Here is a 24,574-nt window from a genome sequence, read left to right as displayed (position 1 = left end):
CTATCCCAATGTGGTTTACAGATTGCCGAAGGATGAAAATGTGATAGAATCTCTCATCCAGTGGCTAGAGCGATACTAAGATGAGCATTATGGTTGGCAGGTTGTGCTCACAGCTCACAGTTACTAAAATATTGATAATTAAGTTGGTAAGTGAGAACTTTGATAAGGGAATAGCTGAGCAGAGAATCTTGTCACTAGATATGGTACAGTGAAAACATCCTTGAAGTAGCAGTTAGGAGACCTGGGTCCTGGAATTTAATAAATGTTAGCTTCCTTCCACTCCTCTCTGTGATGATCACCTCATCTTCAAGATGACGTCCCTCCCAGCTCTAACACTGTATATGTCTCTAAGGATCATGTGCGTCACTTCACAAGAAGAAGCATCGTGAGCATGATTAAGGAGGCAGAAACATCAGATGCCTCATGGTGCACAGTGACATGCAACAAGGCTATTCTTGTGCCGTGGTTGTTTGTTATGCATTTCTTGGCAATTTGCATTGTTGCCCTCAGAGACAGTGATTCAGATCTTAGAGCACATTCACTCTGAGACACTTCCAATAACTGAAGCAAAATGCTGCTGGTAGTTAGTCAAGATGTTTAAATGTCATTCGGTGATTGATCGCTTGTGAGTCATGATGATGCACAGTGATGCTCAGCATGCAAAGGACACAGTGGCTCTCCTCAGTCAGGACTGCATGGAAAGATGTCTGATAACCTGCTAACCCTCTGAAGAGCCTTCCAGAATGTGCCGGCTAACATGGAGGATCTAGACAGCTTCTCTCAAAACATTCCTTTTCTAGAAGAATTTACTTTGATTGGTAAGAGCCAGGGATATTAGGTAGCTCCACTTGGGTAACCCATTGGCTGGCTCATAATAGATCCTTGTTGGATGAATGGAACGTAAAGAGAGTGAATGAGATAGTATTTTTGGGAAGATTGACGTTAAATCAGTGCTAGCTTGTTGCTTGATTCTGTGACTATTATATTTGAGAAGCCTCTTGCACAGTAATTGATGCATTGTAGGACATCGATATGTCCAAAAGCTATGGGGATACAGAATTCAGAACCCAAATAAGAGAATCCTTACTGGTGTTTCAGGGATTCATCCCTGAACTGAAGAAAAGAACTTTCATTTCTTTTGTCCAATGTTTCAATTATAATAATAAAATAATATGTATGGAATACTTTTCATGTACTCAGCACATTATTTTATTGGATCCTCACAGCTTGATGAGGTAGTACCATTACTATCAACCCCATCTTACAGACGGGGTAACTGAGACACACAGGGTAACTTGTCCGGTGGTGTTCAGCTGCTGCGTGGCAGAGCTGGGCTTCACGCAAAGGCCATCTGACTCCAGAGCCCCAAGCTCACCATCAAGCAGTGTGGCCTCTTAAGACACACAAAGTTTGTCCTGTGTTCTCAGTACCACATCACAAAGGGTAAACCCCCCAAATGGGACATCTGGTCACTTTCAAAAAGAGAGAAGGGAGGAAGTGAACTAATTTCTACTTAGCAATTAAGCACTGCTCATTTAGCAAAGGAAACAATTAGGATACAATGTCTTGATCATGGAAAAATCAAACAGTCTTTCCAACCCAACATTAAGCCACATTTGCCCCAGCCTGGCTTTATCCCTGTATGAGTGGTGAACTGACTGGCTTTTAAATTTTTCTCCTGGACGTTTTGACATTTTATAGATGCACACAATGCATTTGTGAAGTGCCCAGAGTTTGAAGTTTCTGCATAGCGCTCCTGCCTTTAGTCCTTGCCATGATAAACATGCCCAGATAGCAACTTCACAGAAGGCTGTAAACTTTGAAGTCTTTGAAAAATCTAAAAATTATATGACAGTATTGTATATGGAATCACTGGTGAGAGAAAGCCAACATCTCCCTGAGTGCCAGACACACGGCCCTCATAAATCCTCGGCTAAGAGCAGAGAGGGGTGGTCTTGTTTACTTAAACTCTGGGATGGAATGGGCATGCTTAACGTCACAGTAATTGACTCAATCAGGGGATCCAAATGGAATTGCTGCTACTTGTGTGCATTTAAATGTCATGGTTATATCAATAGTTCGGAAGAGGAAAGTATCCACACTCAAGGTTGGATTAAATAAAACAGCTTCACCTTTCATTGAAATGTACATGAAAGAATTATTAAATGTCAGAGGACCGTTCAGTTTAATTTTGGGGAGATATGAGTTTATCAGTGAGAATTTAGCATTCTTTTGTAGGCCGTTTGAAGCTACATGTGTGTTCCCTTAATTGGATAGAAAGTTTCCCCATTGGATATAAGAGGAGCCTAGGACATTTCTCTTTATGGTACTCTGCTTCAACGGCATTGGTATTTAGTTACAGTTTTATGTATGTCAGGTTTCGGTTATGATGACTGGTGAAAATATGTCCAGAAAGTAGACTCCAATTCCTTGTTTAGCGGAAAGCATTTGCTTATTGTGCCACCAGGTAAAGTCTCATGTGGAATTCTTGTGCTTGGATTTTTAATGAGTTTGTTCCCCATACTTAGTTTAGATTTACAGAATGTCTAGGGGCGTGGCCATATGTGCACATAAAAGGTCACATAAAGTGATCTTGGGCAGATATGACAGGTCAGATGCTCTGGGTATAGCTCAAGCAATTCCCGCAAGCCACAATGATAATGATTCATGGAAATGGGGTTAAAATGAAAGGTTCTCTGAAGTGTGACACCATCAAGTGATGGTGGAGTGGTTAAAGATTGAGAGCAATATGGAAAAACTATTCAGAATATTGTTGGAGGGAAAATCCAGATAATGAAATGTAGAGTACCTCCTTATCAACCTACAAGCTGAATTTGTCACACTAAATATTTAATGAAGAGAAAACTGAGAAAGTTTAGAGATGAATGATGTGTCACACTCATATCTCAAAAGGAGAAAAGATAGCTTTTAGATTTCAACCAGCTAAGGACTAAAGGACTGGGGACATAAAACCATTTAAATTTTCCTCTAAGATTAGACTTTGAGGCTCTAAGTTAAGGCTTGTTGTTCTAGACGACCCACTTGAACATTCAGAAAACCTGAAGAATCTTTTTAACAATGTTCAGGTTTTGTTTTACTGCTGTGAGAGTAAAAATAACTTCACCCTCACATCTGATGAGTCACAGAGTGACTGTTGAGCTTGAAATGTTCTCTACTTCTGCTTTGTGATGAGCTAGCTGAGCATTGGTATGCAGAACTCAAACAGATGGACCAGAATTTGTTCCACGTTCACTCTCCTTATTCTTGTCAATGCCACCAACATTCCCCTAGCCATTAGGGCAAAGAATGTGACATCATCTTTGACTTTTTACCTCTTCCTTCCTCTTCTGTTGCCAAATGTTGTCAGTTCTATATTTGGAATATTTCTTGAATCTATACTTTGTTCTCCATTCTTGTTGACACTGCCTTAGACTATTATTGTCATGTACTAGGATAATTGTAAGGGTCATAATCTAACCCTAACATATGTTTTTTCCCCTGATTTCCCATTATCTCCTATGCACTCCACTTGCCAGATAGACTAAAGTACAGTATTTGATGTTCTTTGCAGATATTCTGTTTTCTGATTCTCCTTGTTCCTGCTGTTCTTTCTACTTGAATGGCTTTCACTCCTTATTGTTGTATACAGGAATCACACCAATCTTCAAGGACTAGCTCAAGAGCTTTCTCTTCCCCAAAGTCTGCTCTGATCTTGCCCCTCTTCTCACTTGCCTTTCTTTCCCGTTGCAACTTTCTTTCCACCTTTATAAGAGCACTGATCATTGCATAGTTTACTTGCCATAGTTATTTTTACATTATGTTTTATTTCTTCTGCTAAACTCCAACTTTTAATTTTTATTTATTTTTACTTTTGACAGTCTATTTTTCTTTTTTTCCATTTCCCTCTCACTGACAGTCTATCATTCTTACATATTATTTTTCCTTAGTTTTACTGAGGTATAATTTATGAATAAAAATTGTCTATATTTAAGGTATACAATGTGATGCTTTGATATACATATACATTGTGAAATAGTTACCGTAATCAAGCTAATTAACATATCCAATCACCACACAGTTACCATTTTTTTATTTTAAATTTTTATTTTTTATAGAGATGGGGTCTTGCTATGGTGCCCAGGCTGGTCTTAAGCTCCTGGCCTCAGCGGTCCTCCTGCCTTGGCCTCCCAAAGTGTTGCGATTCCATGCATGAACCACCATACCTGGCTCATTATTTTGTGTGTGTGGAGAGAATGCTTAAGATTTACTCCCTTAGCAAATTCCAAGTATACAATGCAGTATTATTAACTATAATCATCATGTTGTATATTAGATCTCCAAAACATATTCATCTTATAACTGAAAGTTCGTAAATTTTGACCAACATCTCCCTATTTCTCTAACCCCAGCCCCTGGCAACTGCTTATTATGCTCTCTGCTTCTGTGAGTTTGACTTTCTTATTTTTAATTTATTTTTCTTTTTTATTTTTGATACAGGGTCTCACTCTGTCACCCAGGCTGGAATGCAGTGGCGTGATCGTGGCTAACTGCAGCCTCCACCTCCCCAGACTCAGGTGATTCACCCACCTCAGCCTCCTGAGTAGCTGGGACTACAGGCACATGCCACCACGCCTGGCTAGTTTTTTGTAATTTTTTTTTTTGTAGAGATGAAGTTTCCCCATATTGCACAGGCTGGTCTCAAACTCCTGGGCTCAAGCAATCCTCCTGCCTTTGCTTCCCAAAGTGCTAGGATTATAGGTGTCGGCCACTATGCCCAGTGAGTTTGACTTTTTTAGATTTCACAGGTAAGTGAGATTATACAGTATTTATCTTTCTGTTTCTGGTCTATTTCACCTAGCATAATGTCTTCCAGGCTGATCTAGGTTGTCACAAATGGAAGGATTTTCTTCTTTTTCATGGCTGAATAATATTCCATTGTATGTACAAAACTTCAAGTTTTTTTAAAATTATACTTTAAGTTCTGGAATACATGTGCAGAATGTGCAGGTTTGTTACATGAGTATACATGTGCCATTGGTGGTTTGCTGCACCTATCAACCCATCATCTACATTAGGTATTTCTCCTAATGCTATCCCTCCCCTAGCCCCCCACCCCTCAACAGGCCCTGGTGTGTGATGTTCCCCTCCCTGTGTCCATGTGTTCTCATTGTTCAACTCCCACTTTTGAATGAGAACATGTGGTGTTTGCTTTTCTGTTCCTGTGTTAGTTTGCTGAGAATGATGGCTTCCAGCTTCATCCATGTCCCTGCAAAGGACATGAACTCATCCTTTTTTATGGCTGCATAGTATTCCATGGTGTACATGTGCCACATTTTCTTTATCCAGTCTGTCACTGATGGGCATTTGGGTTGGTTCCAAGTCTTTGCTAGTGTGAATAGTGCTGCAATAAACATATCTGTGCCTGTGTCTTTATAGTAGAATGATTTATAATCCTTTGAGTATATACCCAGTAATGGGATTGCTGGGTCAAATGGTAATTCTGCTTCTAGATTCTTGAGGAATTGCCACACTGTCTTCCACAATGGTTGAACTAATTTACACTCCCACCAACAATTTAAAAGTGTTCCTATTTCTCCACATCCTCTGCAGGGTCTGTTGTTTCCTGACTTTTTAATGATCGCCATTCTAACTGGCATGAGATGGTGTCTTATTGTGGTTTTGAATTGCATTTCTCTAATGACCAGTGATGATGAGCCTTTTTTCATGTTTGTTGGCTGCATAAGTGTCTTCTTTTGAGAAGCATCTGTTCATATCCTTCACCCACTTTTTTATGGATCCATAAAAGAATCCATATCTAATTAATATTCATATTACCAATGCAAGCTCAGGATGGCTGTTCCTGTACTTTTTATTATGAAAGTCATGAAACAGGATACTAATTATTTAATAGTAATACAGCCTGTATTTAAATAAATATTGCCAATAACTTGTTTATTTTCAAGTTGGTTTCGGGGGTGCCAAACCACAGGCCAATTGTTGAATGACTATTATAGTGTGTGTGAGTACTATAATCAGGCATAGAAACAATGGCCTTTGGCATTACCTTTAAAAATAAGTGAAAGGACAAAATAAATCTAATAAGAATTTGGACTAATATAAATATAATCAGGTTAAATTTCCAGAACAAAACATTTTTGTTTCTAATGCTGAGTAACAGGTGCAAGAGCAGTAGCTGCGTGATTTTATAACCATTATTTTAAAAATATTTCTAATTACATGATAATATTAATTGAAATATAAATATTTTTAGTATTTTAGTATTAAAATATTTATATTTCAATTAATATTAGTATAATATAATATTATATGAATATAATAATATATAAATATTGTTAGTATTATTCCAAAGATACTACTAAGAGTTTGAAGTATATCAATGCTTATATATTAGTGTTAAACATTTGATTATAAGATATTGAAATGTTACTCCCCTTTTTGCCTAATTGTGATGAACTAGAGCTTATATTTCTAGCATATAAATGAAGAATCAGACATATCTGGTTCCTTGGGGATGAAACATTCACACCAGCTCCTCTAGCGAATAAAAGGAGAATCATTATAGAGAGGCAGAGATAGTGGATTGGTTAGGCACATAGATTCTAGAACCAGACTGTCAGGTTCAAATTCCACTTCTGCCATTTTCTAGCTCTGCAGCTTTGTGAAAGTTCTTTAACCTCTCTGTTTCTCTGATTCTTTATCTGTAAAGGATAGAATTATTGTAATATGAAATGAATTACTATATGTGAAGCACTTAGAACTATTAAGTACTGCATAGCTATTAGAAGTTCTTACCTATCATTATTGATGTGGTTAGGTTTTGTGTCCCCATCCAAATCTCATTTTTAATTGTAATCTTCATAATCCCCATAATCCCCATGTGTCAAGGAGAGATCAGGGGGAGGTAACTGAATCATGGGGGCAGTTTCCCCCATGCTGTTCTCGTGATAGTGAGTGAATTCTCATGAGATCTGATGGTTTTATAAGGGGCTCTTTCCCCTTCACTAGGCACTTCTCCTTCCTGCTGCCTTGTGAAGAAGGTGCCATGCTTTCCCATCACCTTCTGCCATGATTGTAAGTTTCCTGAGACCTCCCCAGCCATGCTGAAACTGTGAGTCAATTACACCTCTTTTGTTTATAAATTACCAAGTCTTGGGTAGTCCTTTATATCAGTATGAAAATGGACTAATACAATTACTAACATAGAACGTTAGACTAAGGAGGGTTGCTTAGACATTGCAATCCAAGACTCTTATTTATTTTTATTTTTTTAATTTTTTTTGAGTCAGAGTCTTGCTCTGTCACCAGACTGGAGTGCAGTGGAACCATCTCGACTCACTGCAGCCTCCGCCTCCTGGGTTCAAGCAATTCTCCTGCCTCAGCCTCCCGAGTAGCTGGGACTACAGGCGCCTGCCACCACGCCTGGCTAATTTTTTATATTTTTAGTAGAGACGGGGTTTCACCTTGTTAGCCAGGATGGTCTCGATCTCCTGACCTTGTGATCCGCTCGCCTCAGCCTCCCAAACTGCCGGGATTACAGGCATAAGCCACTGCACCCAGCCAAGACTCTTATTTTTTAGATGAAGAAACTGAGTTCCCAAGAAGTTGAGTGACTTATATAAGAATACTCAGTTACTCACCAGAGCCTGGGTAATCTTATCACAGGAGTCCTGGGCTCTTATATTCTGTGCTAGGCCCAGTGCTACCAGTGGGAAATTGAGTTGCTACCCTCAGGCATTGGAGACCCAGACAAGTGGACAGGTGTGAGATTATAGCAAGGCAAGTGCCATGATGGGGAAAAGCAGCATATCATGGGAGCCCAGAGAAGCTCTGATTTCTTAAAATTCTCTGAAGAGGGTTCCTAGAGGAAGTGAGAATGCAGTTAAGACCTGAAAGATGTGGAAAATTTAGCCAGGTAAACAAGGCAGGGAAAGGGCATCTGGGCAGGCTGTGAAAAGGCCTCAACATTCATGTAGAGTAGAGAACCAAAGAAGTCTAGTCTGGCCAAGTGGTGGAGACCTCTAGATCTCTTTATAGCAAATGAAAATCTCCCTAGTACTCTACCATGTAATTTCTTTTCTTTTCTTTCTTTCTTTCTTTTTTTTTTTTTTTTTTTTTTGAGTCAGAGTCTTGCTCTGTCACCAGGCTGGAGTGCAGTGGCACCATCTCGACTCACTGCAGCCTCCGCCTCCTGGGTTCAAGCGATTCTCCTGCCTCAGCTTCCTGAGTAGCTGGGACTACAGGCACGTGCCACCATGCCCAACTAATTTTTGTATTTTTAGTAGTGACGGGGTTTCACCATGTTGCCAAGGATGGTCTCGATCTCTTGACCTAGTCTACCACATAATTTCAATACTGGCCATTAATTAAAATCCCTTTTTGCATTTGTGCTGCATTGAATAGTGTGGCCCAAAATTCATGTCTACCTGGAACGTTGGAATGTGGCCTTACTTGGAAATGGAGTCTTTGCAGATGTTAAGATTGAGGTCATATTTGATTAGAATGGAGCCCAAATCTAATCATGTCCTGATAAGAGGGCCATATAAAGACATGAAGAAACAGAGAAGACACACAAAGGGCATGCCATGTGTTGATAGAGGCAGAGTGTGGAGGGATGGGTCTACAAGCCAAAGAATGCCAAAGATTGTCAGCAAGTACCAGAAGCTGAAGAGAGTCATGGAACATATTCTCCCTCAGAACCTCCATAAGAAACCAGCTTTGCCAACACCTTGATTTTGGTCTTCCAGCCTCTAGAACTGTGAGAGAATCAGTTTCCCTTGTTTTAAGCCACCCAGCTTGTGGTACTTTGCTATTCCAGCCCTAGGAAACTAATACGGTGTTCTTGATACGAATTTGACTCCTCAAGATAACAAGAAAAAAAAAACAGATCGCATTTAGTGATGGACATGAGGTAGCTGGGGTCACAATTTACTCACACTATTACCTATGTGCCCTAAAAAATGTGGCTACTTAACTTTTATTTATTTATTTATTTATTTTGAGACGGAGTCTCGCTCTGTCACCCAGGCTGGAGTGCAATGACGCGATCTCAGCTCTCTGCAACCTCCACCTCCCGGGTTCAAGTGATTCTTCTGCCTCAGCCTCCTGAGTAGCTGAGATTACCGGTGCGCACCACCAGGCCCAGCTAATTTTTGTATTTTTAGTAGAGACAGGGTTTCACCATGTTGGTCAGGCTGGTCTCGAACTCCTGATCTTGTGAGTTCTCGAACTCCGCCCACCTTGGCCTCCCAAAGTGCTGGGATTATAGGCATGAGCCACTGCGCCCAGCCTACTTAACTTTTTACAAAGGATCTGTCCTTTTTCACTAACTCACACACTCCAAAGGGTAAGTAGGGAAAAATAATCCCCAATAAACCTTCCACTGATCAATTTACCAACCACAGTCTTTTCCAGTTCAAATAAGCTTTTGATTATTTAGTCTTTTTTAGGGCCTTTGGGTGTCCCTCTCCTCTCCTGCTTCTCTCCAGAATGGCATCACAGAGAACCTGTGTGACTCTGTGACAGTAGAGGGAAGTGGGAGCCTTGGATCCATGCCAGGTCCTCTGGATTCTCTTTGCACAAGCAGATCTTATCATTTTGGCCCAGGCCTTGCCCTTCATCAGCCACAAGGAGGCGGGAACATAGCCTCAAGCATCTGCAGCCACCTTTCTCCTCCAGTGTTCCATACTGCTCCCAGCCTTGCTGGATCTGATGCTCTAATGGACAAGGGCACCCTTCAGAGCCAAAGGAAATGGGTGCTTAGCCTAGATTTTCCGTGTGACTCCAACTCTCTGGATGTTTCTAAAGCCAGCTCCCTCTTGAAGTTTAGCTCTGAAGCTAGGAAAACCCAGGACTCTGGTGTCTGTCTCCATGATTCCCCTTCTTTTGCTGGTCTCTGGCATGACTTAACTCCATAAGTGTTCCTCCTGCTTTTCTGGGGTGATATTAATTCCTTCTTTCCTTGACAGACTGGATACAAAACGAAACACTGGCTTACTCAAAAGAGAAGCTCTGAAGGTAGCACCTTCCTTACCCTGAAATGCACAGAAACATGGGGTTGCACAAGAAGTAGCTCCATCATCTGCTCATCTGCTGTAGCTCCTGGGCCTTGAGACTGGGGCACACTCTACCTAAAGGTGGCTCAGCATTGGTGGGGATGTGTGCAGAACCACAGTGAGGCACACCTTGGTATTGTTCACCTGAAATAAATATTTCTTCAAAGACAGACCTTACTGGTGTTTGTTCCTCTCCCTATGTATAATGGGATATCTCTAGAGGACAGGATGGTCCTAGAGCTGCCTTGAACAGTTTTATCTCCCTCCTGCCATCCGATGCTTTAACCTCCTGCCCCAGTGCAGTCTTCTAGTTTTGTAGGATCAATTTCTTTGCAATCGGCATTATAGCACAAGCTGCAGCAGTTTATTTATCTAAGAGAGAATGCATCTAGGTTGCTATCCTCAGAGATAGTGTGTATAAGGCAACATTTGAGGCTTCCATGACTCAATTCTTGCCTAATCTTTCCCTGGTCTCTGATCCATTAGGACCTAGAAATTACCTTGACTGATATACTGAGATGATGGCCAACTCACTTTTGCTCTCCACATTCACAAATGCTGTGGGATGTATGTTTGTGACTCACTCAAGCCATTTAGAATGGAAGCCCAAGTCACAGTAGAGGAAGGCCATTGTTACTGAACTGAACGTGGGTCAGTTAATCTGCCTGCCCATGCAGCAAAGCCAAATGCTAACACTGGGCTTGATTTACAGTAAGGAAAAGTGAAGCATTTATTGCAGGGTGCTATGCAAGGAGAAATGGGCAACTAATCTTAAAACCCAAACCCCTTGATGGCTTACATGTAAGAGTTTTTAAAGGCAGGGAGGCAGAGGTTCCAGGCAGAGCCATAAATCAATACATGGAGGCTATTGGTTTGACCTAAAAAGGGGGAGACATCTTGAAGTGGGGGTCCACAGGTGACAGGTAGATTCAAAGATTTCCCGATCTGCGATTGGTTAAGATTTGTTTAAAAACTTGGGGTCAGCAGAAAGGAATGTTGAACTCTGGCCTGTAGGTGTGACTTCTGCCAGGCCCCTCAGGAAGAAATTTAGAATGAAGAACAGTGGTCAGAGTTCAGTCCCCAGTTCCCCCTTCCCCAAGGTCTATTGTGCCAGTGGATGGTGTTTTCCATTTGGTGGCGGGGGGTGTGGGGGCGGTGGGCAGGTTTCTGCAAAACAGCTCAGGGACATATGTTAAGATGTTATTTTTAGTTTCTATTGGGACTCTAACTTCTTTGGCTATTGTTTCAAGCTATTATTACCTCCTTGCTTATCAGATTGCCTGCCACCCTCCACGGAGCATGGAAATAAAGGAAAATCTTGAGTTTCTTCAATGGAAATTCCAGGCACCTAGCTGGTCCTGAGAATTAAATGAGCAACTTGATAAGTAAGAAAGTAATAGTAGCTTAAAATAATAGCTAAAGAAGTTATAGTCATAAGATGTTTGGTTCTCTACAGAAGCTAAAGATAACATCTTGACATATGACCCTGAGTTTACTTTTCAGAAACTTGGACCTCCACCAAATGGAAATCTTTCTTGCACAAGGTCCAGGAACCCTCTCTTGGGATCTGGATTGGGATCCCTTTCCAGTAACAATATCAGGTCATCAGGACATTTCCTGGGTCTGTTCAGTAAACATTATTAACCTGTTCTCTTAACTGAAACTGTGTCTAAGAATGACTAACCTTCTGGGAATGTAAGATGGAGTTGCTCTGGTTCAAAGGCCTTGGACGCCTCTGACAGTATTAGTGAAGTTTTTTTTTTTTTTTTTTTTTTTGGACTGTTAGCTTGTTAGGAACTAATAAGACCCTCCCTAACTCATCTACTCATCTTTCAGGACTCAGCTTCACTTGTTCACTTGTTCTGAGGGTTTCCCGTGACACCTCCACACCCACACTGAAATATGGCTTCCCCTCTCCTGTAGTTCCAAAGCCTGTTTGGACAAGGGACACCTAAATTAGAGTTACTATCACATTGTGTCACAATTTGTTCACAACTATTTTCTCTTCCACTAGAAGGATTCTTGTTAGGGCAGATATCAACCTAAAAGAAAGAATCCCAGGCAAAATAGATATAACTAGAGGGTTTATTTGGGCCAAGCTTGAGGATTGCAACCTGGGAGCATAGATTCAGTTTCCTGCAGTTACAAGCTGTAGCAGCAGTTACAAGCAGGTTTTTAAAGAAAAGAAGAGGCAGTTTCTAAGTTGTTTACCAAGAATTTACATTAAAATAACATAAGTTATTGATTGGCTATATGTTGTTTCTTTGTATTAAAATTCCAGGAACATGAAGGTAATAGGTGAGGCAGGTAGTTAGGAACAAAATGCCTTTAAACAATTGCCCCCACAGATGGGTTTGGGGGGGTCACATGACTGAAATCTTAGACTCCTGTCTCTTTGGGCCTGATAAATTTTTCGAACCTCCCGTAGTGCAGACTGCTCTGAGCTATTTTTCTTTTCTCACAGAGACCAGGTTTCGGTTACTTTGGGGTCCCCAATGCCTTGCAGAGGGGTTGATACAGAATTGGGGCTTGGAAAATGGTGAAGAATGTGTGAAATGTCCCAGAGACATGTCCTGATTAAGAGCCTGAACTCCTTTGATCTTGGACCCTATACCTCCCAAGTGTCATATAAGGGGTAGGAAATTTTCACGCCCAGTGACCTGGAGGACAGACTAAAAGGGTAAAGAGATGAAGAGCAGAGCATCTCTTCTCATTGGGATGACAGTTTGCTAAGGAGAAAATAGGGCTGGAGTGAGTGTTAAAAGACCCTAAGTGTCTGGCTGCTCCTTGGGTCTTGGAGACTCTGAGATAACAAGAACCATGTAGCCCTGAAACTGATCCAGATCGGGTTCATTGTTCTACTACTCCTTTCTTGTAAATGCCCTGATTGTTGGAAGGACTTCTTATGATGTCAATCTATAAAAAAGCGGAGGCCAAAAGTCTTTACTGGATACCTATTATGTGCAAAGAAGATACTATACTCCCCTGATAGCAAGAGATACATTATTTTAGGGAGTGTTTCTCTTGCTGATGCCAACAGCCTATTCCAGGATCCAGTTTTGGCTGTGGAGCATTCATCACTTGGAAATGAATTGTTAGAATGACTTTTACAACTAGAGTTGCCAATAGTCTGGCTTGGTGTTAGGCTGTCTGGTTTAAAGCTGGGTCATCTAGTTCTGGAACACATGGTTCAGATAGTATTTGAAAGGGCAAATTAAATGCAAATCACCTGGTTTTGGTGAGTGGGCTTGCATAACAACAAGCCCTGTAGGATCTATTGTTCTTGCTTGTGTCTGAGTGTCTGCACTGAAAGGGATATTCAGGAGAGCCCTTGAGGGAAAGTCCAGATCACTGTCAGGAGCTGGTTCCCAGAGGTGACATTTAGCACCCATAAATTTAGGTATCTTTTTTTTTCTTTTTAAAATCTTACCAGCTTAATTGTAATGTAGTGGTGGATTTATATTACTTTAAGTTTAATTCCTGAAATTTTATTAGTAGAGTAGAAAAGTCCTCTACTTCTAAATCCGGGTCTCTATCTGTGGCTTAACTTCTAACTTCTTGTTTGCATTCTTATTCTCTTTTTGTTCTTTTCATGAGTTAGTTGAGTAATAACTAAAACTTAACTGTGAGTCTTTTCATGGAGGATGGAAAATCTCACATAGGAAATGGCACTACCAACAATGGGTCAGTCGTTTATGTTGGCCAATGTAAAGAAACCTCCTTTATTTCATAAAAGGTTAAGTAATTGGTGGGGAAATTGGGGTGGGGGAGGAGTTGAGTTACCTTCTCTTGGTGAACTTCGGCCCAATACACAGTGGAAAGTGCCAGATAATAAATGAAACTACAAGAGGTTAGAAAACTATACTTTCTTTTTAGATATTAAAGGCTATGAGGGCATATGTTACTTCAAAGACTTGTTGGATCTGTTTTTGAATGGGAGGCAAATTGGTTTCAATCACTAGAGAGAAGGGGGCGTGGTGGCCCAGGAACATTATTAGTGTACTGTACTCCTGTCACCTGCTGAGGTAAGGAGGTTCTGAATAACTCCTCTGGGGTGCAGGAAGAAAATACAAAAACTTTGAATTATCTTTATTGATATCATCCCTTTAAAATGTCTGTTTATGCTGTTTTATGGTGTATGGAAAGGATATGCTTGGGGAATACTGCCCTAGAGAGAGGAGGAGAAGACAGATGGTTGGATCAGGATGAAAAGAACTGGAGATGTGGAGTAGCTCAGAATTCAAAGGTCTCATAACTGCCCAGTGGGTTCTCATTGCCTGCTGCCTAGACAGAGACAATTTATTAAGACAGGGGAATTGCAACAGAGAAAGAGTTTAATTTACACAGAGGCAGCTGTATGGGAGACAGGAGTTTTATTATTACTCAAATCAGTCTCCCTGAAAATTTGGGGATTGGGGTTTTTAAGGATAATTTTGTGGGTAGGGGGTCAGAAAGTGGGGAATGCTGATTGGTCGAGTTGAAGATGAAATCACAGGAGGTTGAACTGGGTTTTCCTTGCTGTCTTCTGTTCCTGGTTAATTCTGTAAACCATTCAGGAGCAATATGGGAAGGTTCAGAATCTTGCAGCCTCTGGCTGCATGACTCCTAAGCCATAATTTTTAATCTTGTAGCTAATTTGTTAGTCCTACAAAGGCAGACTGGTCCCTAGGTAAGAAGGGGGTTTGTTTGGGGAAGGGCTGTTACCATCTTTGTTGCAAAGTTAAACTATAAACTAAATTTTTCCCAAAGTTAGTTCAGCCTATGCCCAGGAATGACAAGGACAGCTTGGAGGTTAGAAGCAAGATGGAGTCAGTTAGGTCAGATGTCTTTCACTGTCATAATCTTCTCACTGTTATAATTTTTGCAAAGGTGGCTTCAGTCTCCTATCTGTTCTGATAAAGAAAATGTAGTCGCATTTGGATTCTGGAGAGATAGTAAAGAAGATACTGACCTTTGTTAGACAATGGCTTATGTGACAGGTGCTGGGTTGTGTGCTATTTATTCTTATTCTATCACTGCATATACAATTTTCATATGAATGCATACTTTTATCCATTTGTTATTTATTTAATGAATATCTCATTTAATCTTCACAAACAGCTTGAGAAGAAGGTTTTAATCTTCCCAATTTTGCAACCAGGAAGTTAAGGCTTAAGGTGGGTGAGTAATTTACACAATGTTCTATGATTTACACTTCAGCAATTCTCATTCTTTAGTGAGTAGGTTTGCAGTGTAGACTCCAGTGTAGACTTTAGGAGATTCAAGTGGGCTTCTAGTCTGCTTGGAGCAGGTGGATTGTTCAAGAATATGCTTATAGAATTATGAAATACTTTGTTCTGATTTTCTTTCATTATTTAGTGCATATTCCCAAATTGCAATTTTAGGCCAGAGCTACTTCTCTGCTGTTTAGGCTGACACCAAGGACTTGGTTTGACATTTCAATCAACTCAATCTTCCCTTGTTGGCCTTAAAAGCAAGCAAGCAAACAAACAGACAAACACAACAAAACCTAAAACTTCTGTTATGACTAAATTCCAGGTAATCAATTAAATCTAAATTTATTTTATTGTTATTAAATTGAATTGACATAAAGTGACTAAATCTACTATTTGTCAATCCCATTCTCAATGTCAGAGACTTAAATTGTAGAATCTCCTCATCTGCACATCTGATTCCTTCCAGCAGCTGATAAGCATCACAGGAGCAGGAATCATATTTTGTTCATCTTTTCTATGTCCCACAAAGTGTCTAGCAGAGTATTTGCATTTGTTGAATGAAAATATGTTAGATCAATTTCTTCCAACTGTAGATTTCAAACTATAGGCCAGGCCATCCCACTTGCTACAGGTAGTTAATCTGTTTATCTAAAACCGTAATTCATTGGCTTTCTTAGCTATCTTGGCAGTTAGGCAAGAGATATTTACAGGTTCTAAGAAACATACGATGCTATTTATTCCGTTGTATATTAGACTTATAGCTGTGTGGTTTCAGATTCTTAAGAATAAAAATTTCCATCTCTTCGTTTTGATGAAATGTGTGTAAAGTTGGAGAACAAGGTAAAAGAGTGAGTAAATTCGGAATTCTTTTTTTCTCTCAAATGCTCAGATACTTAATTAAAATTCCTTTAATATGATCACGAGATTTTTGTCAGGACAAGTTGAGATGATCCTTGAGAAAGCACTTTGAAAACTCTAGACTACAGACATAAAGGACGTTTGTCAAAAGTAAGGCTTTAAAACAAAATAAGGCCTCTTGAAAACACAGACCTGGCATTCTGACAGTGCACATACTGCCTAATAGGAATGAAAGTTTAAGCTCTGTTTAGCTACCTTTGTATAATGCGAATAAAAGGTTTTTTTTTTTCTTGTATCCTAAATCGAGAATTTAAACTGTTTTCTGATTAGCAAGGGTTTGCAGTCACACTAGTAATAGTCCTCTATAAGATGGACATCCTTCTCTGTTCCCCGTCTTTCTACTCCTTATGAAGAAAAAGTAGAAATTTTTGAAAAAGTTGTGCTAGGTATACATAACATGACATTTATCATTTTAACTACCTTTAAGTGTACAGTTCAGTGGCTTTAAGTACATTCACAGTGTTGTATAACTATCACCATTATCCATCTCCAGGACTTTTCCATCATCCCAATCTGAAACCCTGTACCCATTAAAGAATACCTTCCCATACTCTCTTCCTGCAGCCCTTGGTAGCCTCTACTCTCTGTCTCTGTGAATTCACCTATTCTTCTTGCTGAGCCTTGCTGTTATCATTATTCATTCAACATTATTCATTATTCATGAGTGCTTATTATGGACACTGGGAGTTCAACAGTAAACAAAAGTCCCTGCTCTCAAGGAGCTTTTATTTTAGTGGGAGGGAGACAATAAACAGCGAGCACATTTAAAATATTTTTTAAAAATGAGATTATACACAATTCTTCTGCAACTTGATCTTTTCACTTGACAGTACATCTTGGACATCTTTTTCTATGTCAGTCTGAAGAGGCCTATCTCTTATTTATAATAGCTAAATTTATTGAGTCTCTACTTTGCTCCAGGCACTGTTTTAGTTGCAACAATCCTATGAGGTAAGTTCTATAATGATCATCTTTTTACAGATGGCCCAGATAAGTGTAGGAGCTTGCATAGTCACCTGGCCAGTCACTGGTGGAGACAGAACTAAACTCAGATGACGTGATTCCTTACTCCAATTCTACCCTCTTTTGAATGGCTACATAGTACTCTTTTGTATCAATATACCTTAACTTATTTAGGCAGTCTCTTATATGTAAGCCATTTTTAGGTGTTTTTTTGTTGTTGCTATCATAGTGCTATAATTAACATATTTAGAGATATGTTTGCACGTGTGTGTGGTTTTCTATAAGGTAAATTCCTAAGAAATAAAAACACGTACACATTTCAATACTTGATAGGCACTACTATACTTAGTTTCCTTTAAAAAATATTTTACCAATTTATATTCCCACTAACAGTATAGGAAAAGGAAAAGGCCCTGATTTCCTTATATCTTCTTTAACAAAGGGAATTACCAAACTTATATTTGCCCCATATGATAGGTTTAAAAATGGTATAGAGGTGATACTTAAAAATGTTTTTCACTTAAAAGTGTTTTTTATTTTAAATATTTTAAAGAGATGATTGCTTCCTGCTCTAAGCTGTTCTTGGTCCTCTTTTATCATGTAAGAAAGAAAGCCATCTCTCTTATTTCCAGAAATCTGTAGTTTCTTGTTACTGTGGAACCTTGGTAGGAAAAGGCTCTTGTTTCTGTGAAAACCTGAGGGCCCAGCATGAGGATGTTCCAGGAGAGTGGAGTTGATGGTGCGCAGGGGATTAGCTTGCTCTGGTTATAGAGACATGATTAAAATCTATTTGATTTCAGTACTTAACTGGCAAATCTGATGCAACTTCTGGAAAATTCCTAGATGGCTTTAGGCATATTTAAAAGAAGCCATATTTTTCCTTTTAAAAATAGATATGCACCAAAATATTTTATTTTCATCTAATCCCGCTTTAACAACAAGAATCCCCTTAAAAGCAATTCCAAACTAAAAGATGTAAATCCATTTCCTATGTGCATTTGTTCTTTGGTACCATCAGGGTTAATGTTTGCATCTTCTGTGCTGAAATTAAGGATGTTGGGAAAGAAGTGTCATTGCTTTGCCTACTAAATGTCGCTTGAGTATGCTTAGCTTTCATCCATAAGAGAGCTGAACTTCCCCTGTAAAAAAAAAAAAAAAAAAAAAAGTGACAAAAACCCACTGCTGATTCTTTCATCTTTGCAAAAGCAGGTGGGAACTGCAAAGAGATTTGCTTATCTTGCTCAGTCAAGGGCTGGTAAAAGTTTGGTAAGTAGACCTGGTAGCCGGTGTCCCCTTCCATTGTTCATTTTCATCCTTCTGAATTCTTGATTCCCACAGAGGAAGCCATCCTCAGAAGCCAGCCTCTTGGGAGTTTCCTTTTGTTTCCCCAAGATTAACGAGTTCTGTCCTGTCAGCAGGAGCAGGCAACTAGGGGAGGAGAGGCTGTTCAGGGCTTTCAGCATTTTTCCAAGGAGTGTTTTTCTCCCTCAATTCCTCACTGGCAGTGAAGCTGCTTTCTTGTAAGGTCTTCCTCTTCTTCTGATGAGATGCTGATTCTGATTGCCATCTAGCAGCTTCCGGTGGTGGTAAGTGGTCAAGAGTGTTTTTCCAGGAGTTGATCTCAGGTTTTTGAGAATGCCCCCTAGAGACCCAGTTTGTTTTCTGTATCATCCCTCAAGCTTTCAAAGTAGCCTTGCTTTTCTCCTTGGCGTGGTCACGGAATGGATACCTGTTTGATCTTCCTGCACCGCTGAGAAATCTTCCTTTTGGGGGAGAGGATTAAGTCTGGGTTGAGGTGAGTAGATGGGTAGCATTCAATGGTTAGTGAGATGAAGTGGAAATTTAGCTGTGGGCTGGTTGGAACGATCTGTTTCTTTTCTCCAGATCCCTATTTTGTTTTGCTGTTTTCATCTTGGTGACTAAGGTTTCACAAATATTCTTTATTATTCCCCTTTTGCTAAAAAATAAATTTGGGGGAGTTAGTTGGAAATGGGAGATGTGACATTTTCTTTTTTGTTGTTTGAAATGTCTATTTTTTATTCTGTTAGCATGCCTATTAAATGACCAATGATAGTAGCATAAAGGTGCATTTCTTCTTGGTTTGTAGGTCTTTGTCACTTCCTTTCGTAGTAGTTGGTTTTATTTTTTTCACGGGGTTTGTATACAGTGCACCTATTCAATATATTGTTTATGGTCAATTTATGCTTTAGACATGAACAGTTTGCACTGAGCTATCCCTCTGAGGTTTGAGGGTTATGTTTTTAGTGCTAAAATTTGTCTGAACAGAAAAAGGTATCCTTCTAGTTGTTTTGTTTATAGGCAAGAGAGTGTCTCAGGTCCCTGGTTAACAATTAGCTGTTTTGAAGAAAAGAAAACTGGTGAAAAACATTAATTGGAAGCTGAAGTCTTGTTAGAAAGTAAATGAGGAAACACAGGTTTTCTTGTGGGATTACCAACACCTGTGCCCATGAAGTATCCCCTTTTACTCAGCTGTTGCTCCATGCTGGCCTTTACTACAAAATGTAAACTCAGAGTGATTTCAGTTTTGATTTTTTTAAATTTATTTTTTATTTTTTATGTGATACGTAATAACTGCACATATTTATGGGGTACATGTGATATTTTGGTATATGCATACGATGTGTAATTAGCATATATATCACCTCAAACATTTACCATTTCTTTGTGTTGGGAACATTCCAAATCTGCTAGCTATTTTGAGATACAATAAATTATCATTATCTATATCATTTATTTTATCGTTTATACCGTTTATTATAAATAAAAAATTATCGTTATCTATTGTCATACTACCGTGTTATCAAATACTAGAACCTGTTCCTTCTGAGTATATGTTTGTACCCATTAACCCGCCTACCTTCACCCTCTTCTTCCTCTTCCCCTTCCTAACCTCTGGTAACCACCATTCTCCCTCTCTACCTTCATGAGATCAACTTTTTTAGCTCCCACATATGACAGAGGATATGTGATATTTGTCTTTCTGTGCCTGGCTTATTTTGCTTAACATAATATCCTCCAGTTCCATCCATGTTGCTGCAAATGATAGAGTTTTATTCTTTTTCATGGCTGAATAATATTCCATTGTATATAAATACCACATTTAAAAATTTTATTCCTCAAGAAGAAATATTATTGCTTCCATATCTTGGCTATTGTGAATAGTGCTGCAATAAACAGGGGAGTACACATATCTCTTCAAGGTACTTATTTCCTTTCTTTTGGATGTATTCCCAGAAGTGGGATTGCTGGATCATATGGTGGATCTGTTTTCACTTTTTTTGAGAAACCACAGAGTGATTTATTTTAACCTATATTGTGCCTTTATATTGTCTCATCATGCAGAAATCTTTAAAAATGAGGGAACAAATGATTTTTTTTGTGCCCCTGGAGGATTTTTTTGTGGGTGGGAGAATTTTATTTTTTTCATATGTGGCATATTGAATATTTTCATTTAGTAGGAAAAGAGTTAACTAACCATCTAAAAGTAAATTGGAAATTGTAGCTGTCATTGAAATTAAACTTAATGTATGTTTGGCCAGATGCAGTGGCTCATGCCTGTAATCCCAGCACTTTGGGAGGCTGAGGCAAGTGGATTACTTGAGGTCAGGAGTTTGAGACTACTCTGGCCAACATGATGAAACACCCTCTCTACTAAAAATACAAAAATTTACCAGGCATGGTGGTGGGCTCCTGTAATCTCAACTACTCAGGAGGCTGAGGCAGGAGAATCGCCTGAACCGTGTGGTGGAGGTTGCAGTGAGCCGAGATCAGGCCACTACACTCCAGCCTGGGTGACAGAGCGAGACTCTGTCTCCACAAAAAAATAAATAAATAAAAAATAAAAAACAAAACTTAATGTGTGTAATCTAAATTCTTGTATAGCATGAGTAAGAATTAGAAACAAGTATTTATTTGTAGGATCTCTCATGAAAAGATATTAAAAAATAGTAACCTCCTAGCAACATTATATATTTCAAATACTAATAAATTCTAATTAAATATTAAATATTATTGATCGTTATGTTTTTGGAAACATGGTCCTTCCTTACTTGAAAGCTACCTTGCTTTTCTCTCTCCTTTTATTTACTCAACTGGAGTTTGAGTACCTACCCAGTGCCAGGCACTGTGCTAGATGCCTAGGGGAAGAGGTCACAGAGGGAGGGCCACAGCATTTCATTTCAATGGATCCTTCACTGACCTTTCTTTTGAAGTTGAGCGCCCTCTAGAGCTCTGTCCTTGTTCCTCGTCCTCTGTCCTTTCCTCACCTCTCTTTGTTCTTGTCCTTTCTGGGTGAGGTCATTCATTCCCCCTTGACTTCACTCCTTCCTTATATGTTGATGATTCCAAGTCTACAAATCTGTCTTTTTGTCTTTAGTGCTGTGAGGATGTTTTCAATGATCAAGTTGCATTTTAAGCCCACATGTTCAAACTAAATACATTATTTTTTCATCCCAATTCCTTCTTCTGCCCCTCCACCTTCTCCTCCTTTTCCCTTCACTGCTGTATTTATCATCATAGTGGCACCTCTATTCCCTCAGTGTCCCAAGGCAAAAACCTGGAAGTCACCCCAGATTCCTCCTTGTTCTGCATCCAAACACACAGACCATTTATTTTATTTGAACAGACAGGGTCTCACTATGTTGCCCAGGCTGGTCTCTAACTCCTGGGCTCAAGCAATCCATCTGCCTCGGCCTTCCAAAGTGCTGGGATTACAGGCATGAGCCACCATGTCTGGCCCATACAGATCATTTATAGACTGCATATTTAACTATGGAAACATTTCTAGAATTCAGCCCCATTTGCCAGTTGTCATTGCTCCTCCATCTCCTCTTGTGCCAGCCCATACTGTGAGATTAACCTTCCTAAAATCTCCGACAGCCTGGACTGGCACAGAGAGACAAAAGGGAACAAGGATAATGGAAAAGAGGGCTGAATTCTAATTGTGCCATTCTACTTAGATACCTCTTCTGTCTCCCCGCAACCTGCAGGAGCAACCACAGGATCTTGACCATGGCAATGCTCTCTGTCACCTTATCTATAAAATGGGGATAATGATAATTCCTGCTCATAGAGTTTTGGTGAGGACTGAATAAGACAACACGTGTCAAGTTCTTAGCACAAGGCCAAGTCCCCAGTGAATGGCAGTGACAATAAGGACAATGATGAAGATGATCCTGTCTTTCAGAATCCAGCTCTTACCTGCCTTGTCAGCCCCATATCACTGCACATTCTTCCTATGTCTGTATGTTCTGCTTGCCATGACTATCACTGCTCCGCAAACCTTCCTTCCCTTTCACAACACTTGGCCTTTCCTCACGCTGTTCCTTTGACTTGTCCTTACCTTGTTTTATTTAGTAAGCTCTTCTTTTCCTTTAAAAAGGACTCAACTCAGAATTGCCATCTGTGAGGTCTTCGCTGACTCTGCAAAGCAGGCTTGGTGACTGCCTTTCCTCTGCTTCCATAGTTCTCCATCCCTCCTCCTACCATAGCCCTGCACTCATCATCCATTTTTAACATTTTTATTTATTTATTTATTTTGAGACAGGGTCTTCTGTGTCACCCAGGCTGGAGTGAAGTGGCACAATCACAGCTCACTGCAGCCTTGAGCTTCTGGGCTCAAGTGGTCCTCCCACTTTAGCCTCCCAAGCAGTGGGACTGGAGGCATGAGCCACCATGCTTGGCTAATTTTTTGTAAAGACAGGGTTTCGCCATGTTTCCCAGACTGGTCTCAAACTCCTGGACTCAAGTGAGGAGATAGAGGGCATCTGCCCACCTTGGCCTCCCAAAGTGTTGGGATTACAGGTGTGAGCCACTGTGTCTGGCCTACACTCACCATTCGAATGGTCTTTTATGTTTCTGTCTGCTCTCATCTTCCCCAGACTGTGGGCTTTTGAAAGACTGGAAATGAATTTTTGCCTCCCTCATGCCCAGCCCATGTTAGCTATAGAGGAGGCACCTGATAAGTCTTTGATAATTGAATGTCAGTAGAGGGAGGACATGGTTCTCAAATTTGGTAGGAGGTTTTTTCCATGTGGAGAGTTAATACATTTTAAGAAAAATAAAAATAATCATCGCTTTCCCTTATTGAGTACTAACTTTGTGGCAGCAGGCATTGAGCTAATTTCTTTATGAAGATGGCTTGGTTTAGTTTTCCTAGTGATCCTATGAGTTACTCTGATTGTCCACAGAGGAGAAAACTGGAGCTTAGAAGGGAGGGGAACTTGCTTTGAGATTCTAGGGTTAACAGGAGCAAACTTGGGCGGCCTAACGCCAGCACTGGTGGAGCAATAGGGAAGTGAGAAGAGGAAGGAAGATGGCCAAAGCAGGGTTGAGAGAAGAGGGACAGGATGAGGACAAGGAGGGGAAAATGAGAAAGAGACCAGCAAGAGCAGACTAGGAAAGGAAGAGAAGGGAAGGAGAAAAGGAAACTAGAATACATTTCTATAAGTACTTCCAATGTTGCCTGAAGTTTTGATTGAAGTAACTCAGGAATGGAAAAGCAAACATCGTATGTTCTCACTTATAAGTGGGAGCTAAGCTATGAGGATGCAAAGGCATAAGAATGGCACAGTGGACTTTATGGACTCAGGGGGAAAGGGTAGGAAGGGAGTGAGGAATAAAGGACTACAAATTGGGTGCAGTGTATACTACTCATGTGATGGGTGCACCAAAATCTCACAGATCACCACTAAAGAACTTACTCATGTAACCAAACTGTTTCCCAATAGTCTATGAAAATTAAAAAAAAAAAAAAAAAAAAAAAAGAAACTAGGAGACCAAGAAGGAAAATGAACAGGGGATATGTGAGAGGACGAAGAGAAGCTTTGAAATGTTGTGGCTGGGTGATGGCTGCATGACTAGAATATAAAGAGACTCCTGTATGGACATGAGTCCATTAATTGACTCACAACAATTAACCTGCTGTATGTTATACAGTAAATATAACAATAATTTATTGTTGAGGCACGGTAATTGCATATACCTGTAGTTGCAAGCCATTTATAAATTTGGCTTTTTTTTTTTTTTTTTTTGAGATGCAGTTTCGTGTTGTTGCCCGGGCTGGAGTGCAATGGCATGATCTCAGCTCACCGCAACCTCTGCCTCCTGGGCTCAAGTGATTCTCCTGCCTCAGCCTCCTGAGTAGCTGGGATTACAGGCATGTGCCACCACGCCCAGCTAATTTTTGTATTTTTAGTAGAGACGGGGTTTTTCCATGTTGGTCAGGCTGGTCTCGAACTCCTGACCTCAGGTGATCCACCCACCTCGGCCTCCCAAAGTGCTGGGATTACAGGTGTGAGCCACCGCTCCTGGCCTTATAAATTTGGCTTTTACACACACCCATACATACACACATACACACATACATAGATTGGCTTAATTTTT

The 24,574-nt window shown here is 40.1% G+C and overlaps 1 protein-coding gene across 11 annotated transcripts in view; it reads left to right on the top strand.

The window, feature by feature from the left end:
- The window catches only part of ATP8B4 (ATPase phospholipid transporting 8B4 (putative)), a 333,420-nt gene that overhangs the window by 42,652 nt on the left and 266,194 nt on the right, over positions 1 to 24,574 (top strand). For 3 of the 11 annotated variants that reach the window (XM_063794138.1, XM_063794136.1, XM_063794135.1), the window contains exon 1: positions 18,452 to 18,965. The exons of 3 other annotated variants lie outside the window; for them this stretch is intronic. The gene's annotated coding sequence lies outside the window, so the exon portion shown is untranslated. 5 more of the 11 variants (XM_016928202.4, XM_016928199.4, XM_016928200.4 and 2 more) reach the window with 4 other exon arrangements.

Source organism: Pan troglodytes, chromosome 16, assembly GCF_028858775.2.
Source record: "Pan troglodytes isolate AG18354 chromosome 16, NHGRI_mPanTro3-v2.0_pri, whole genome shotgun sequence".
NCBI classification, from domain to species: domain Eukaryota; kingdom Metazoa; phylum Chordata; class Mammalia; order Primates; family Hominidae; genus Pan; species Pan troglodytes.
Note: the sequence above shows the minus strand (reverse complement) of the source record. Positions and strands in the feature narration are given on the sequence as shown.